The sequence below is a fragment of the Rhinopithecus roxellana genome, chromosome 6, assembly GCF_007565055.1.
Source record: "Rhinopithecus roxellana isolate Shanxi Qingling chromosome 6, ASM756505v1, whole genome shotgun sequence".
In the NCBI taxonomy this organism is placed as follows: domain Eukaryota; kingdom Metazoa; phylum Chordata; class Mammalia; order Primates; family Cercopithecidae; genus Rhinopithecus; species Rhinopithecus roxellana.
In genome coordinates, this window is record NC_044554.1 from 35,402,152 (window position 1) to 35,420,639 (window position 18,488).

The window sequence follows — 18,488 nt, forward strand, 5'->3', positions numbered from 1 at the left end:
TGTCTATATTTTATACCTCTATTATATCTATTATGCCTATATTTCATACCTATATGTATTATATCTAATATGTCTATATTTTATATCTGTATCCATTATGTCTATTATGTCTATATTTTATACCTATATATATTATATCCATTATGTCTATATGGTATACCTATATCTAATAAGTCTATATTTTATACCTATATTTATTATATCTATTATGTCTATATTTTATACCTATATCTGTTATATCTATATTTTATACCTATATCTATTATGTCTATATTTAATACCTATATCTATTATATCTATTATGTCTATACTTTATAACTATATGTATTATATCTATTATGTCTATATTTTATACCTATTGCTATTATATCTATTTTGTCTATATCTATTATACCTATTATGTCTATATTTTATAACTGTATCTATTATATGTATTGTCTATATTTTATACCTCTATCTATTATATCTTTTATGAATATATTTTATAGCTTTATCTATTATATCGATTAAGTCTATATTTTTACCTCTACCTATTACATCTATTATGTTTATATTTTATACCTCTATCTACTATATCTATTATGTCTATATTTTATTCCTCTATCTATTATATCTATTATATCTATTTTGTCTATATTTTTTACCTGTATCTCTTATATCGATTATGTCTAAATTGTATACGTCTATTATATCTATTATGTCTATATTTTATACCTATATCTATTATATCTATTATGTCTATAATTTATACCTCTATTACATCTATTATGTCTATATTTTATACCTCTATCCATTATATCTATTATATCAATTATGTCTTTATTTTATACCTCTATTCATTATATCTCTTTTTTCTATATTTTGTAACTATATATTATTTCTATTATGTCTATATTTTAACCTATGTCTGTTATGTCTATATTTTATACCTATATCCATTATATCTATTATGTCTATATTTTATTCCTATATCTATTATGTCTATATTTAATACTTATATCTATTGTATCTACTATGTCTATATTTTATATCTATATATATTGTATCTATTATGTCTATATTTTATACCAATATCTATTAGATCTATTTTGTCTGTATCTATTATATCTATTAGGACTATCTGTTATAACTATATCTATTATATCTATTGTATATATTTTATAGCAATACCTATTATATCTATTTTGTCTATATTTTATAACTCTATCTATTATATCTCTTATGTCTACATTTTATACCTCAATCTATTATATCTATTATGTCTATATTTTATACCTCTATCTATTACATCTATTATGTTTATATTTTATACCTGTCTATTATATATATTATGTGTATATTTTATAACTCTATCTATTATATCTATATTTTATAACTATATCTATTATATGTATTATGTCTATATTTTATACCTATATCTATTATATCTGTCTATATCTATTATATCTCTTATGTCTATATTTTATACGTATATCTATATCTATTATGTCTATATTTTATACATCTCTTATATCTGTTATATCTATATTTTATACCTATATCTATTATATCTATTATGTCTATATTGTATACCTATATCTATTATATCTGTTATGTCTATATTTTATACCTATATCTATTATATCTATTATGTTTATGTTTTATACCAATTTCTATTATATCTATTATGTCTATATTATATACCTATATCTATCATATTTATTATGTCTATATTTTATACCTATATATATCATATATATTATGTCTATATTTTATACCTATATTTATTGTATCTATTATGTCTATGTTTTATACCTGTATCTTTTGTATGTATTATGTCTATATTTCATACCGATATCTATTGTATCTATTACGTCTATACTTTATACATATATCTATTATGTCTATATTTTATACCTGTATCGATTATATTTATTATGTCTATATTTTATACCTATATCTTTTATATCTCTTATGTCTATATTGTTTACCTATATCTATTATATCTACTATGTTTATATTTCATACCTATATCTATTATGTCTATATTTTATGCCAATATCTATTATATCTATTATAACTATATATTGTATTTTTATCTATTATATCTATTATGTCTATAATCTATTCCTACATCTATTATATCTATTAAGTCTATATTTCATACCTATATCTATTATATCCACTATTTCTATATTTTATACCTATATCTATTATATCTGTATTTGATACCTATATCCATGATATCTATATCTATATTTTATACCTATATCTATTATATCAATTATGTCTATATTTTATACCTATATCTATTATATCTATTATATCTATATTTTATACCTACATCTATTAAAACTATATTTTATACCTATATCTATTATATCTAATATATCTATATTTTATACCTATATCTATTATATTTATTCTGTCTATATATTATATCTATTGCATCTATATTTTATACCTATATGTATTATATCTATATTTCACAACTATATCTATTATAACTATTACGTCTATATTTTATACCTATATCTATTATGTCTATATTTTATACCTATATCTATTATATCAACTATATGTATATTTTATAAGTATATGTATTATATCTAATATGTCTATATTTTATACCTATATCTATTATACCGATTATGTCTATATTTTATACCTATACCTATTATATTTATATTTCATACCTATATCTATTTTATCTGTTATATTTATATTTTATAACTATATCTATTATATCTATACTTTATACCTGTATCAATTATAAGTATTATATCTATATTTTATACCTATATCTATTATATGTATATTTTATACCCATATCTAATATATCTTTTATATCTATATTTCGTAACTATATCTATTATATCTATATTTTATACCTATATCTATTATATCCATTATGTCTATATTTTATACCAGTATCTATTATATCTATTATGTTTATACTTCATACCTATATCTATAATATCTATTCTGTCTACATTTTATAGCTTTATGGATTATATCTATGATGTCTATATTTTATACCTATGTCAATTATATCTATTATTTCTATATTTTATACCTATGTCTATTATATCTATTATGTTTACATTTTATACCTACATCTATTATATGTATTATGTATATATTATATACCTATATCTATTATGTCTATATTTTATACCTCTATCTATTATATCTATTATGCCTTTATTTTATACCACTATTATATATGTTATATCTGTATTTTATACCTATATCTATTATGTCTATATTTTATACCTATATGTATTATATCTTTTATGTGTATATTTTATAACTATATCTATTACATCTATTATGTCTATACTTTTATACTTATATCTATTATGCCTATATTTTATACCTGTATCTGCTATATCTATTATGTCTTTGTTTTATACCTATATCTATTATATCTATTATGTCTACATTTGTTAACTATGTCCATTACATCTCTTATGTCTATATTTTATACCTATATATATTACATCAATTTTTTCTATATCTATTATACCTATTACGTCTATATTTTATACCTATATCTATTATATCCATTGTCTATATATTATACCTATATCTATTATCTATAGGTTATACCTATTTCTATTATATCTGTCTATAGTTTATACCTATATTTATTGTATCGATTATGTCTATATTTTATACCTATATCAATTATGTCTATATTTTATACCTCTATCTATTACATCTATTATGTTTATATTTTATACCTCTGTCTATTATGTATATTATGTCTATATTTTATACCTCTATGTATTATATCTATATTTCATAACTATATCTATTATATGTATTATGTCTATATTTTATACCTATATCTATTTTATCTGTCTATATCAATTACATCTCTTATGTCTATATTTTATACGTATATCTATATCTATTATGTCTATATTTTATACCTCTCTTATATCTGTTATATCTATATTTTATACCTATATCTATTATATCTATTATGTCTATATTGTATACCTATATCTATTATATCTGTTATGTCTATATTTTATACCTATATCTATTATATCTATTATGTCTATGTTTTATACCGATTTCTATTATATCTATTATGTCTATATTGTATACCTATATCTGTCATATCTATTATGTCTATATTTTATACCTATATATATCATATATATTATGTCTATATTTTATACATATATCTATTGGATGTATTATGTCTATATTTTATACCTATCTCTTCTAAGCCTATATTTTATACCTATATTCATTATATCTATTATGTCTATATTTTATACCTATCTTTATTATGTCTATATTTTATACCTATGTCTATTACATCTATTATGTCTATACTTTATACCTATATCTATAATATCTATTATGTCTGTATTGCATACCTATATCTATTATATGTATTATGTCTATATTTTATACCTCTATCTATTATGTCTATATTTCATACCTACATCTATTATATCTATTATGTCTATATTTGATACCTATATCTATTATATCTATTATGTCTACATTGTATACCTATGTCTTTTATGTCTATATTTTATACCTATATCTATTATATCCATTATGTATATATTTTATAGCTATTTCTATTCTATCTATCATGTCTTTATTTTATACCTATATCTATGAAATCTATTATGTCTCTATTGTATACCTATATTTGTTATATCAATTTTGTCTATATTTTTACCTATATCTATTATATCCATTATGTCTATATTGAATACCTATATCTTTTGTATGTATTATGTCTATATTTTATACCTATATCTATTATATCACTTATGTCTATATTTTCTACATATATCTATTATATCTATTTTTTATACCTATATCTATTATTTCTATTGTGGTATATTTCATACCTATATCTATCAAATCTATTATGTCTCCATTTTATACCTATATTTGTTATATCTATTATGTCTATATTTTATACCTATATCTATTATATGTATTATGTGTATATTTCATAACTATATCTATTATATCTATTATGTCTGTATTGTATTCCTATATCTATTATATCTATTATATCTATTATGTCTATATGTGGTACCTATATCTATTACTTCTATTATGTGTATATTTTATACCTGTATCTATTATATCTATTATATCTATATTTTATACCTATATCTATTATAACTATAGTTTATACCGATATCTATTATATGTATATTTTATACCTTTATTATATGTAGTATATTTATATTTTATAATTATATCTATTATATCTATATTTTATACCTATATCTATTTTATCTTTTATGTCTATATTTTATACCTATATCTATAATATCTATGATGTCTGTATTTCATACCTATATCTATTGTATCTATTATGGCTATATTTTATACCTATAAATATTATGTGTATATTTTATACCTATGTCTATTATATCTATTATGGCTATATTTTATACCTATATCTAATATATATATTATGTCTATATTTCATAAGTGTATCTTTTATAACTGTTATGTCTATATTTTAAAGGTATATCTATTATGTCTATATTTTATACCTTTATCTATTATGTCTATATTTTATACCTATATCTATTATGTCTTTATTTTATACCTATATCTATTATATCTATTATGTCTATATTTTATACCTATATCTATTATATCTATTATGTCTAAATATTGTACCTATATCTATTCTGTCTATATTTTATACCTGTATCCATTATGTCCATATTTTATACCTATATATATTATATCCATTATGTCTACATTTTTACCTATATCGATTTTGTCTATATGTTATACCTGTATCTATTATATCTATTATGTCTATATTTCATACCTGTATATATCATATGTATTATATCTATGTTTTATACCCATATATATCATACCTATTATGTCTACGTTTTATACCTATATCTATTATATCTCTTATGTCTATATTTTATACCTATATCTATTATATCTATTATGTCTATATTTTATACCTATATCAATTATACCTATGATGTCTATAATTTTACCTATATCTATTATATCTATTATGTGTATATTTCATACCTATATCTATTATATCTATTATGTCTATATTTAATACCTTTATCTATTATATCTATTATGTCTATATTTATACCTATATCTATTATATCTATTATGTCTATATCTTATTCATATATCTATTATATCTATTATGTCTGTATTTTATACCTATATCTATTATATCTGTTATGTCTATATTTTATACTTATTTCTATTATATCTATTATGTCTATATTTTATAACTCTATCAATTATATCTATTATGTCTATATTTTATACCTCTATCATATCTATTATGCCTATATTTTATACATGTATCTATTATATCTATTATGTCTATATTTTATACCTATATCTATTATGTCTATATTTTGAACCTATAATTATTATGTCTATATTTTATAACTTTATCTATTATGTCTATGTTTAATACCTCTATCTGTTATATCTATTATGTCTATATTTTATACCTATATCTATTATGTCTATATTTTATACCTATATCTATTATATCTATTATGTCTATATTTTATACCTATATCTATATCTATTATGTCTATATTTTATACCTATTGTACCTATTATGTCTATAATTTATACCTATATCTATTATATTTTTGATGACTATATTTTATACCTATATCTATTACGTCTATATTTTATTCCTATCTATTATGTCTATATTTTATACCTATATCTATTATATCTATTATGTCTGTATTTTATCCCTATATCTATTATATCTGTTATGTCTATATTTTATCCCTCTATCTATAATATCTATTATGTCTATATTTTATAACTCTGTCAAGTATATCTATTATGTCTATATTTAATACCTCTATCCATTATATCTATTATGCCTATATTTTATACCTATAACTATTATATCTATTATGTCGATATTTTATACCTATATCTATCATGTCTATTATGTCTATATTTTACCTATATATATCTCTTATGTGTATATTTTATACCTATATATATTAGTCTATATTTTATACCTATATCTATTATATCTATTATGTCTATATTTTATACCTATATCAATTATACCTATGATGTCTATAATTTTACCTATATCTATTATATCTATTATGTGTATATTTCATACCTATATCTATTATATCTATTATGTCTATATTTAATACCTTTATCTATTATATCTATTATGTCTATATTTATACCTATATCTATTATATCTATTATGTCTATATCTTATTCATATATCTATTATATCTATTATGTCTGTATTTTATACCTATATCTATTATATCTGTTATGTCTATATTTTATACCTATTTCTATTATATCTATTATGTCTATATTTTATAACTCTATCAATTATATCTATTATGTCTATATTTTATACCTCTATCATATCTATTATGCCTATATTTTATACCTGTATCTATTATATCTATTATGTCTATATTTTATACCTATATCTATTATGTCTATATTTTGAACCTATAATTATTATGTCTATATTTTATAACTTTATCTATTATGTCTATGTTTAATACCTCTATCTGTTATATCTATTATGTCTATATTTTATACCTATATCTATTATGTCTATATTTTATACCTATATCTATTATATCTATTATGTCTATATTTTATACCTATATCTATATCTATTATGTCTATATTTTATACCTATTGTACCTATTATGTCTATAATTTATACCTATATCTATTATATTTTTGATGTCTATATTTTATACCTATATCTATTACGTCTATATTTTATTCCTATCTATTATATCTATTATGTCTATATTTTATACCTATATCTATTATATCTATTATGTCTCTATTTTATCCCTATATCTATTATATCTGTTATGTCTATATTTTATCCCTCTATCTATAATATCTATTATGTCTATATTTTATAACTCTGTCAAGTATATCTATTATGTCTATATTTAATACCTCTATCTATTATATCTATTATGCCTATATTTTATACCTATAACTATTATATCTATTATGTCGATATTTTATACCTATATCTATCATGTCTATTATGTCTATATTTTACCTATATATATCTCTTATGTGTATATTTTATACCTATATATATTAGTCTATATTTTATACCTATATTTATTATATCTATTATGTCTATATTTTGTACCTATATCTATTATGTCTATATTTTATACCTATATCTTTTATGTCTATATTTTATACCTATATCTTTTATGTCTATATTTTATTCCTATATCTATTATGTCTATATTTATTTATTTATTTATTTTTTTATTTTTATTTTTTTTTCAGACGGAGTCTTGCTCTGCTGCCCAGGCTGGATTGCAGTGGCCGGCTCTCAGCTCTCTGCAAGCTCCGGCTCCCGGGTTCACGCCATTCTCCTGTCTCAACCTCCCGAGTAGCTGGGACTACAGGCGCCCGCATCGTCGCCCGGCTAGTTTTTTGCATTTTTTAGTAGAGACGGGGTTTCTCCGTATTAGCCAGGATGCTCTCGATCTCCTGACCTCATGATCCGCCTATCTCGGCCTCCCTAAGTGCTGGGATTACAGGATTGAGCCACCACGCACGGCCTATTATGTCTATATTTAATACCTATATCTATTATATCGATTACGTCTATACTTTATACCTATATCTATTATGTCTATATTTTATACCTGTATCGATTATATTTTTTATGTCTATATTTTATACCTATATCTATTATATCTCTTATGTTTATATTTTATACCTATATCTATTATATCTATTATGTTTATATTTTATGCCCATATCTATTATGTCTATATTTTATACCTATATCTATTATATCTTTTATGTCTATATTCTATACCTATATCTATTATACCTATTATGTCTATATTTTATACGTATATCTATTATATCTCTTGTGTCTGTACTTTATACCTATATCTATTATATCTATATTTTATACCTACATCTATTATAACCATATTTTATACCTGTATCCATTATATCTATATTTTTTACCTATATCTATTATATCTATTATATTTATAATTTATAATCATATCTATTATATCTATATTTTATATCTATATCTATCATATCTATTGTCTATATTTGTACCTGTATCTGTTACATCTATTATGTCTATATTTTATACCTATATCTATTATATCTATTTTGTCTATATTTTATATCTATATCTATCATATCTATTATGTCTATATTTTATACCTATATATTTCATATCTATTATGTCTATATTTCATACCTATATCTATTATATCTATTATGTCTATATTTTATACCTATATCTATTGCATCTTTTATGTGTATATTTTATACCTATATCTTTTTTATGTATTATGTCTATATTTTATACCGATATCCATTATATCTATTATGTCTATGCTTTATACCTATATCTATTATGGCTATATTTTATACCTATATCGATTATATCTATTATGTTTATATTTTATACCTATATCTCTTATGTCCATATTTTATACCTATATCTATTATAACCGATTATATCTATATTTTAGAAGTATATCTGTTATATCTATTCTGGCTCTATTTTACACCGATATCTATTATGTCTATATTTGATACCTATATCTATTATGTCTATTACGTCTATATTTTATACCTATATCTATTATATCTATTATATCTATATTTTTTAGGTATATCTATTATATCTATTATGTCTGTCTATGATATCTATTATATCTATATTTTATACCTATATCTATTATATCTATATTTTATACCTGTATGTATTATATCTATTATGTATATGTTTTATATCTATATCTATTATATCTATTATGTCTATATCTTATACCTATATCTATTATATCTATTATGTCCATATTTTATACCTATATCTATTGTCTATAATGTCTGTATTTTATACCAATATCGTTTGTATGTGTTAAGTCTATATTTTATACCGATATCTGTATCTATTATGTCTTTATTTTATACGGATATCTATTGTATCTATTATGTCTATATCTTCTACCTATATCGATTGTATCTATTATGTCTATATTTCTTACTATATCTATTATATCTATTATGTCTATATTTTATAAACATATCTATTATATCTATTATGTCTATATTTTATATCTATATGTATATCTATTATGTCAATATGTTCTACGTATATCTATTATACCTTTTATGTCTAGATTTTATACATATATCTATTCTATCTCTTATGTCTACATGTTATACCTATATCTATTATAACTATTAAGTCTATATTTTATTCTTATATATATTATATCTATTATGTCTATATTTTATACCTAAATCTATTATATTTATTATGTCTACATTTTATACCTATATCTATTATATCTATTATGTCTGTATTGTTTACCTATATCTATCTATTATGTCTGTATTTTATACCTATATCTATTATATCTATTATGTCTATTTATTATACCTATATCTATTATATCTATTATATCTATATTTTATACCTATATCTGTTATAACTATGTTTTATACCGATATCTGCTATATCTATATTTTATTCCTTTATCTATTATTTCTATTTTATTTATATTTTATGATTATAAACATTATATCTATATTTTATACCAATATCTATTATATGTATATTTTTTACGTATATCTATTATGTCTATTATATCGATATTCTATACCTATATCTATTATATCTATATTTTATACCCCTATCTATTATGTTTTATGTCTATACTTTATACCGATGTCTATTTTATCTATTATGTCTATATTTTATACCTATGTCTATTACATCTCTTTTGTCTATATTTTATACGTATATCTATAATATCTATTATGTCTGTATTTCATACCTATATCTATTATATCTATTACGTCTATATTTTATACCTATATATATTATGTCTATATTTTAAACCTATGTCTATTATATACATTATGGCTATATTTTATACCTATATCTATTATATCTATTATGTCTATATTTTATACCTATATCTATTATGTCCATATTTTATACCTATATCTATTATATCTCTTATGGATATATTTTATACCTATATATATTATGTCTATGTATATATTTTATACCTATATCTATTGTTTCCATGATGTCTATATTTTATACCTATATCTATTATATCTATTATAGCTATATTTTATACCTATATCTATTATATCTATGATGTCTATATTTTAAACCTATAACTATTTTGTCTGTATTTTTTATCTATATCGATTATATCTATTATATCTATATTTTATACCTACATCTGTTATACCTCTTATATCTATATTTTATACCAATATCTATATGTATTATGTCTATATTTTATATCTTTATCTATTATATCTATTATGTCTATGTTTCATACTTATATCTATTATGTCTATTATGTCTATATTTTATACCTATATCTATTATTTCCACTATATCTATATTTGATACCTGTATCTATTATACGTGTATTTGATACCCATATCCATTATATCTATTATATCTATATTTTTTACCTATATCTATTATATCTATTATGTCTATCTATTATATATATTATATCTATATTTTATACCTATATCTATTATATCTATATTTTATACCTCTATCTATTATATTTATTATGTCCATGTTTTATATCTATATCTATTATATCTATTATGTGAATATTTTACGTATATCTATTATATCTATTATGTCTATATTATATACCTATATCTATTATATCTATTATGTCTAAATATTATACCTATATCTATTATGTGTATGTTTTATACCTATATCTATTATAAATATTATGTCTATGTTTCATAACTATATATTATGTCTATATTTTACACCTATATCTATTATGTCTATTATGTCTATATTTTATATCTATATCCATTATATATGTGTATATTTTCTATCTATATCAATTATGTCTATATTTTACACCTATATCTATTATATCGATTATGTCTATATTTTATACATATATCTATTATATCTTTATGTCTATATTTTATACCTCTATCTATTATGTCTATATTTTTTACCTATATCTATTATATATATTATGTCTAAAAATTATACCTTTATCTTTCATGTCTATATTTTATACCTATATCTATTATGTCTATATTTTATACCTATATCTATTGTATCTCTTATGTCCATATTTTATATCTATATCTATTATATCTATTATGTCTACATTTTATACCTATATCTATTAGTCTACATTTTATACCTATATCTATTATACCTATTATGTCTATATTTTATAGGTATATCTATTATGTCTATATTTTACACCTATATCTATATCTATTATGTCTATATTTTATACCTATATCAATTATATCTATTATGTCTATATTTTATACCTATATCTATTGTATCTATTATGTCTAAATATTATACCGATATTAGTCTATATTTTATACCTATATCTATTATGTCTCTATTTTATACCAATATCTATTATGTCTCTATTTTATACCTATATCTATTATAGCTATTATGTCAATATTTTATACCTATATCTATTACATCTATAATATCTATATTTTAAACCTATGTCTAGTATGTCTACATTTTATACCTGTATCAATTATATCTATTATGTCTATATTTTATACGTATATCTATTATGTCTATATTTTATACCCACATCTATTAAATCTATTATGTCTATATTTTATACCTATGTTTATTATATCTATTATGTCTATATTTTATACCTATATCTATTATATCCATTATGTCTGTATTGTATGCCTATATCTATTATATCTATTATGTCTATATTTGATACCTATATCGATTATATCTATTATGTCTATATTTTATAACTATATCTATTATATCTATTATATCTATATTTTACACCTCTATCTGTTATAACTATATTTTATACTGATATCTATTATATCTATATTTTAAACCTTTATTTATAAGATCTATTATATTTTTATTTTATAATTATATCTATTATATATATATTTTATACCTGTATCTATTATAACTATTATATCTATATTTTATATCTATATCTCTTATATTTATGTTTTATACGTATTTCTATTATACCTATTATGTCTATATTTTATACTTCTATCTATTATATCTATATTTTACACCTGTATCTATTATATTTATTTTGTCTATATTTTATAACTATGTCTGTTATATCTATTCTGTCTATATTTTTTACCTATATCTATTATATCTATTATGTCTATATTTTATACCTACATCTATCATATATATTATGTCTATATTTTATACCTGTACCTATTATATGTATATTTTATACCTATCTCTATTATGTCTATATTTTAACCTTTATCTATTATATCTTTTATGTCTGTATTTTACACCTATATCTATTATATCTTTTATGTCTGTATTTTGCACCTATACCTATTTTGTCTATATTTTATACCTATATCTATTATAACTATTACTTCTATAGTGTATAACTGTATCTGTTGTATCTATTCTGTCTATATTTTATTCCTATATCTATTATGTCTATATTTTATACCTATATCTATTTTATCTATTATGTCTATATTTTTTACCTATATTTATTATGTCTTTATTTTATACCTATATCTATTATATCTATTATGTCTATATTTTATACCTATATATATCACATGTATGATGTCTATATTTTATACCCATATATATCATATCTATTATGTCTATGTTTTATACCTATATCTATTATATCTCTTATGTCTATATTTTAAACCTATATCTATTATATCTATTATGACTATATTTCATACCTACATGTATTACATCTGTCTATATTTTATAGCTGTATCTATTACGTCTATATTTTATACCTATATCTCTTATGTCTATTATGTCTATATTTTATAAATATATCTATTATATCTATTGTGTCTGTATTTTATACCTCTATCTATTACATCTATTATGTCTATATTTTGTCCCTCTATCTGTTATATCTATAATGTCTGTATTTTATAACTCTATCAACTATATTTATTATGTCTATATGTTATAACTCTATCTATTATATCTATTATGCCTATATGATATACCTATATCTATTATATCTATTATATCTATATTTTAAACTTATACCTATTATGACTATTATGTGTATCTTTTATACCTATATTTATTATATCTATTATGTCTGTTTTTTATACCTATATCTATTATGTCTATATTTTATACCTATAACTATTATGTCTGTATTTTCTACCTATATCTATTATGTCTATATTTAATTCCTATAGCTATTTATTATGTCAATATTTTATAACTATATCTCTTATGTCTGTATTTTATACCTATATCTATTATATCTATTATGTCTATATTTTATACCTATAACTATTTTGTCCATATTTTTTACCTATATCTATTATATCTATTTTGTCTATATTTTGTACCTATATCAATTATACCTATTATGTCTATAATTTATACCAATATCTATTATATCTATTATGTCTATATTTCATACCTATATCTATTATATCTATTTTTTTTCGTATATCTATTATATGTATATTTTATACTTGCATCTATTATATCTATATTTTATGCATATATCTATTAAATTTATTATGTATATATTTTATACCTATATCTATTACATCTATTATGTCTATATTTTGTGCCTATATCTATTATATCTATTATGTCTATATTTCGTACCTATATCTATTATGTCTATATTTTTTACCTATATCTATTATATCTATTATGTCTATATTTCATACCTATATCTATTATGTCTATATTGTATACCTATATCTATTATATCTATTAGATTTATACTTTATCATTATATCAATTATAACTATATTTTATACGTATATCTATTATATCTCTTATATGTATATTGTATACCTATATCTATTATATATATATTTTATACCTTTATGTATTATATCTATTATGTCTATATTTTATACCTATATCTATTATACCTCTTATGTCCATATATTATATTTATTGTGTCTATACTTTATACCTATATCTATTATGTCTATATTTTATATCTTCATCTATAATATCTATTATGTCTCTATTTTATACCTATATCTCTTATATCCATTTGTCTATATTTTATACGTATGTGTATTATATCTACTATGTCTATATTTTACACCTATATCTATTATATCTATTATGTTTATATTTTATACCTATATCTATTATGTCTAAATATTATACCTATATCTATTATGTCTATATTTCGTACCTATATCTATTATAACCATTATGTCTATACTTTGTACCTATATCTATTATGTCAATATTTTTTACCTATATCTATATAATTATCATTATTCTATTATTGTCTAATTTAACTATATCTATTAAATCTATGTATGTCACTATATATTTTATAACCTATATCTATATCTTAGTCTTATGCCTATATCATTAATCTATTTTCTATTTTATCGATACCTACATTTATACTATATCTTTATATCTATTATGTCTATATTTTATAATACTATATCTATGAATCGATATTTTTGTCTATATTGTATACTATATCTATTATATCTAATGTCTATTTTTATACCTATATCTATTATATTTGTCTTATTTTATTATTCATTTCTATTTTTATACCTATAATTATTAATCTAATGTCTCATATATTTTTTTACCTATATCTATTATAATTATTGTCTAATTTGACAACTTATCTATTATATTATTATGTCTATATTTATACTTATTCTATTATGTCTGTATTTAATACCTATATCTATTATGTTATAATGATAACGTATTTTATATATATTATGTCTGTATTTTATACCTATTATGTCTATATATCCATTATGTCTATGTTTTATTTTGACTATATCTATTAACTCTATTATGTCCATATTTTATGCCGATATCTATTATGTCTATATTTTATACCTATATCTATTATATCTATTATGTCTATATTTTATAACTATATCTATTAAATCTATTATGTCTATATTTTATACCGATATCTATTATGTCTATATTTTATACCTATATGTATTATATCTATTATATCTATATTTTATACCTATATCTATTATATCTATTATGTCTATATTTTATACCTATATCTATTAAGTGTATTTTGTCTATATTGTATATCTATATCTATTATGTCTATATTTTATACCTATATCTATTATATCTATTATGTCTATATTTTATACCTATAATTATTATATCTAATATGTCTATATTTTATACCTATATCTATTATGTCTTTATTTTATATCTATATCTGTTGTATCTGTCTATATTTTATACCTATATCTGTTGTATCTATTATGTCTATATCTTTTTTTTTTTTAACAGGCTTAATTCACTTTATTTTTCTTGTGTAAAAAGCCTATGTTGTAGCCACAGCTGGAGCCTGGGTCCGCCGCACGGAGACTCTGGTGTGGGTCTTGACAAGGTGGTCAGTGAATTCCTGATGGGTAGACTTCGTAAACACAGTCTCCTTCCACACGTCAGGGGTCAGGTAGCTGTAGGTCTTAGAGATGGCATCAAAGGTGGCCTTGGCGAAGTTGCCCAGGGTGGCAGTGCAGCCCCGGGCTGAGGTGTAGCAGTCATCAATACCAGCCATCATGAGCAGCTTCTTGGGCACAGGCGCTGAGACGATGCCAGTGCCCCTGGGTGCAGGGATGAGGCGCACCAGCACAGAGCCACAGCGGCCTGTCACCTTGCAAGGGACGGTGTGGGGCTTGCCGATCTTGTTCCCCCAGTAGCCTCTGCGCACCGGGACAATGGAGAGTTTGGTCAGGATGATGGCCCCACGGATGGCGGTGGCCACCTCTTTGGAGCACTTAACACCCAGGCCGACGTGGCCATTGTAGTCCCCGATAGCAACAAACGCCTTGAACCTGGTGCGCTGACCAGCACGGGTCTGCTTCTGCACCGGCATAATCTTCAAAACCTCATCTTTGAGAGAGGCCCCCAAGAAAAAGTCAATGATCTCAGATTCCTTAATGGGCAGAGAGAAGAGGTAGATCTCCTCCAGGGACTTGATCTTCATGTCCTTGACCAAGCGGCCCAGCTTGGTGACGGGCATCCACTCCTCATCCTCGGCCTTGCCTCCGCGAGCTCCGCGGCCTCGGCCCCGACCCCGTCCACGGCCAAGACCCCGCCCCGGATGCCACTGCCGAAACCTCCGCGGAAGACACCGCGGTTCCCCATCCCAGGGCCACCAGGGCCTCCGGACCGCCCCGCTGCACTGGCGTCATCCGCCATTTGGTGTTTTCTCGGAGAAGAAGCTTATGTCTATATATTTTATATCTGTATCTATAATATCTATTATGTCTATATTTCATACCTATATCTAATGTATCTATTATGTCTATATATTATATATATATCTATTATATCTGTTATGTCTATATTTCATACCTATACCTATTATATCTATTATGTCTATATTTTATACCTATATCTATTATTTTTATTATATCAATATTTTATACCTCTATTAGATCTTTATGTCTATATTTTATACCTATATCTATTATATCTATTATGTCTATATATTATACATATATCTATTTTATCTATTATGTCTATATTTTACACCTATATTTGTTATATCTATTCTGTCTATATTTCATACCTATATCTTTAATATCTATTTTGTCGATATTTTATACCTATTTAAATGATGTCTATATTTTATACCTATATCTATTATGTCTATTATGTCTATATTTCATACCTATATCTATTATATCGGTTATGTCTATATCTTATACATATATCTATTATATCTATTATGTCTATATTTTATACCTTTATCTATTATTTCTATTATGTATATATTTTATACCTATATCTATTATATCGATTATGTCTACATCTTATACATATATCTATTATATCTATTATGTCTATATTTTATACCTATATCTATTATGTCTATATTTTATACCTATATCTATTATAATTATTATGTCTATATTTTATACCTATATCTATTATATCTATTATGTCTATATTTTATACCTATTTCTATTATATCTATTATGTCTATATTTTATACCTATATCTATTATGTCTGTATTTTATACCTATATCTATTATGTTATATGTTATACCTATATCTATTATGTCTATATTTTATACCTATATCTATTATGTCTATTATGTCTATATTTTATACCTATATCTATTATATCTTCTATGTCTATATATTACACCTATATCTATTATATCTATTACGTCTATATTTTATACCCATCTCTATTATATCTATTATGTTTATATTTTATACCTATATCTATTATATCGATGTCTATATTTTATACCTATATCTATTTTGTCTATATTTTATACCTATATCTATTATGTCTATATTTTATACCTATATCTATTTTATCTATTATGTCTATATTTTATACCTAAATCTATTATATCTATTATGTCTATATTGTATACCTATATCTATTAAATCTACGATGTCTATATTTCATACCTATAT

General features: G+C 21.5%; 1 pseudogene across 1 annotated transcript; it reads right to left on the minus strand.

Annotated features, from left to right (window-relative positions):
* Positions 1-16,367: 16,367 nt before the first annotated feature.
* Positions 16,368-17,256, minus strand: LOC115898362 (annotated as a pseudogene). The gene has a single exon (XR_004058089.1). The product of XR_004058089.1 is annotated as a 40S ribosomal protein S2 pseudogene (transcript).
* Between the last annotated feature and the right edge of the window lie 1,232 nt (positions 17,257-18,488).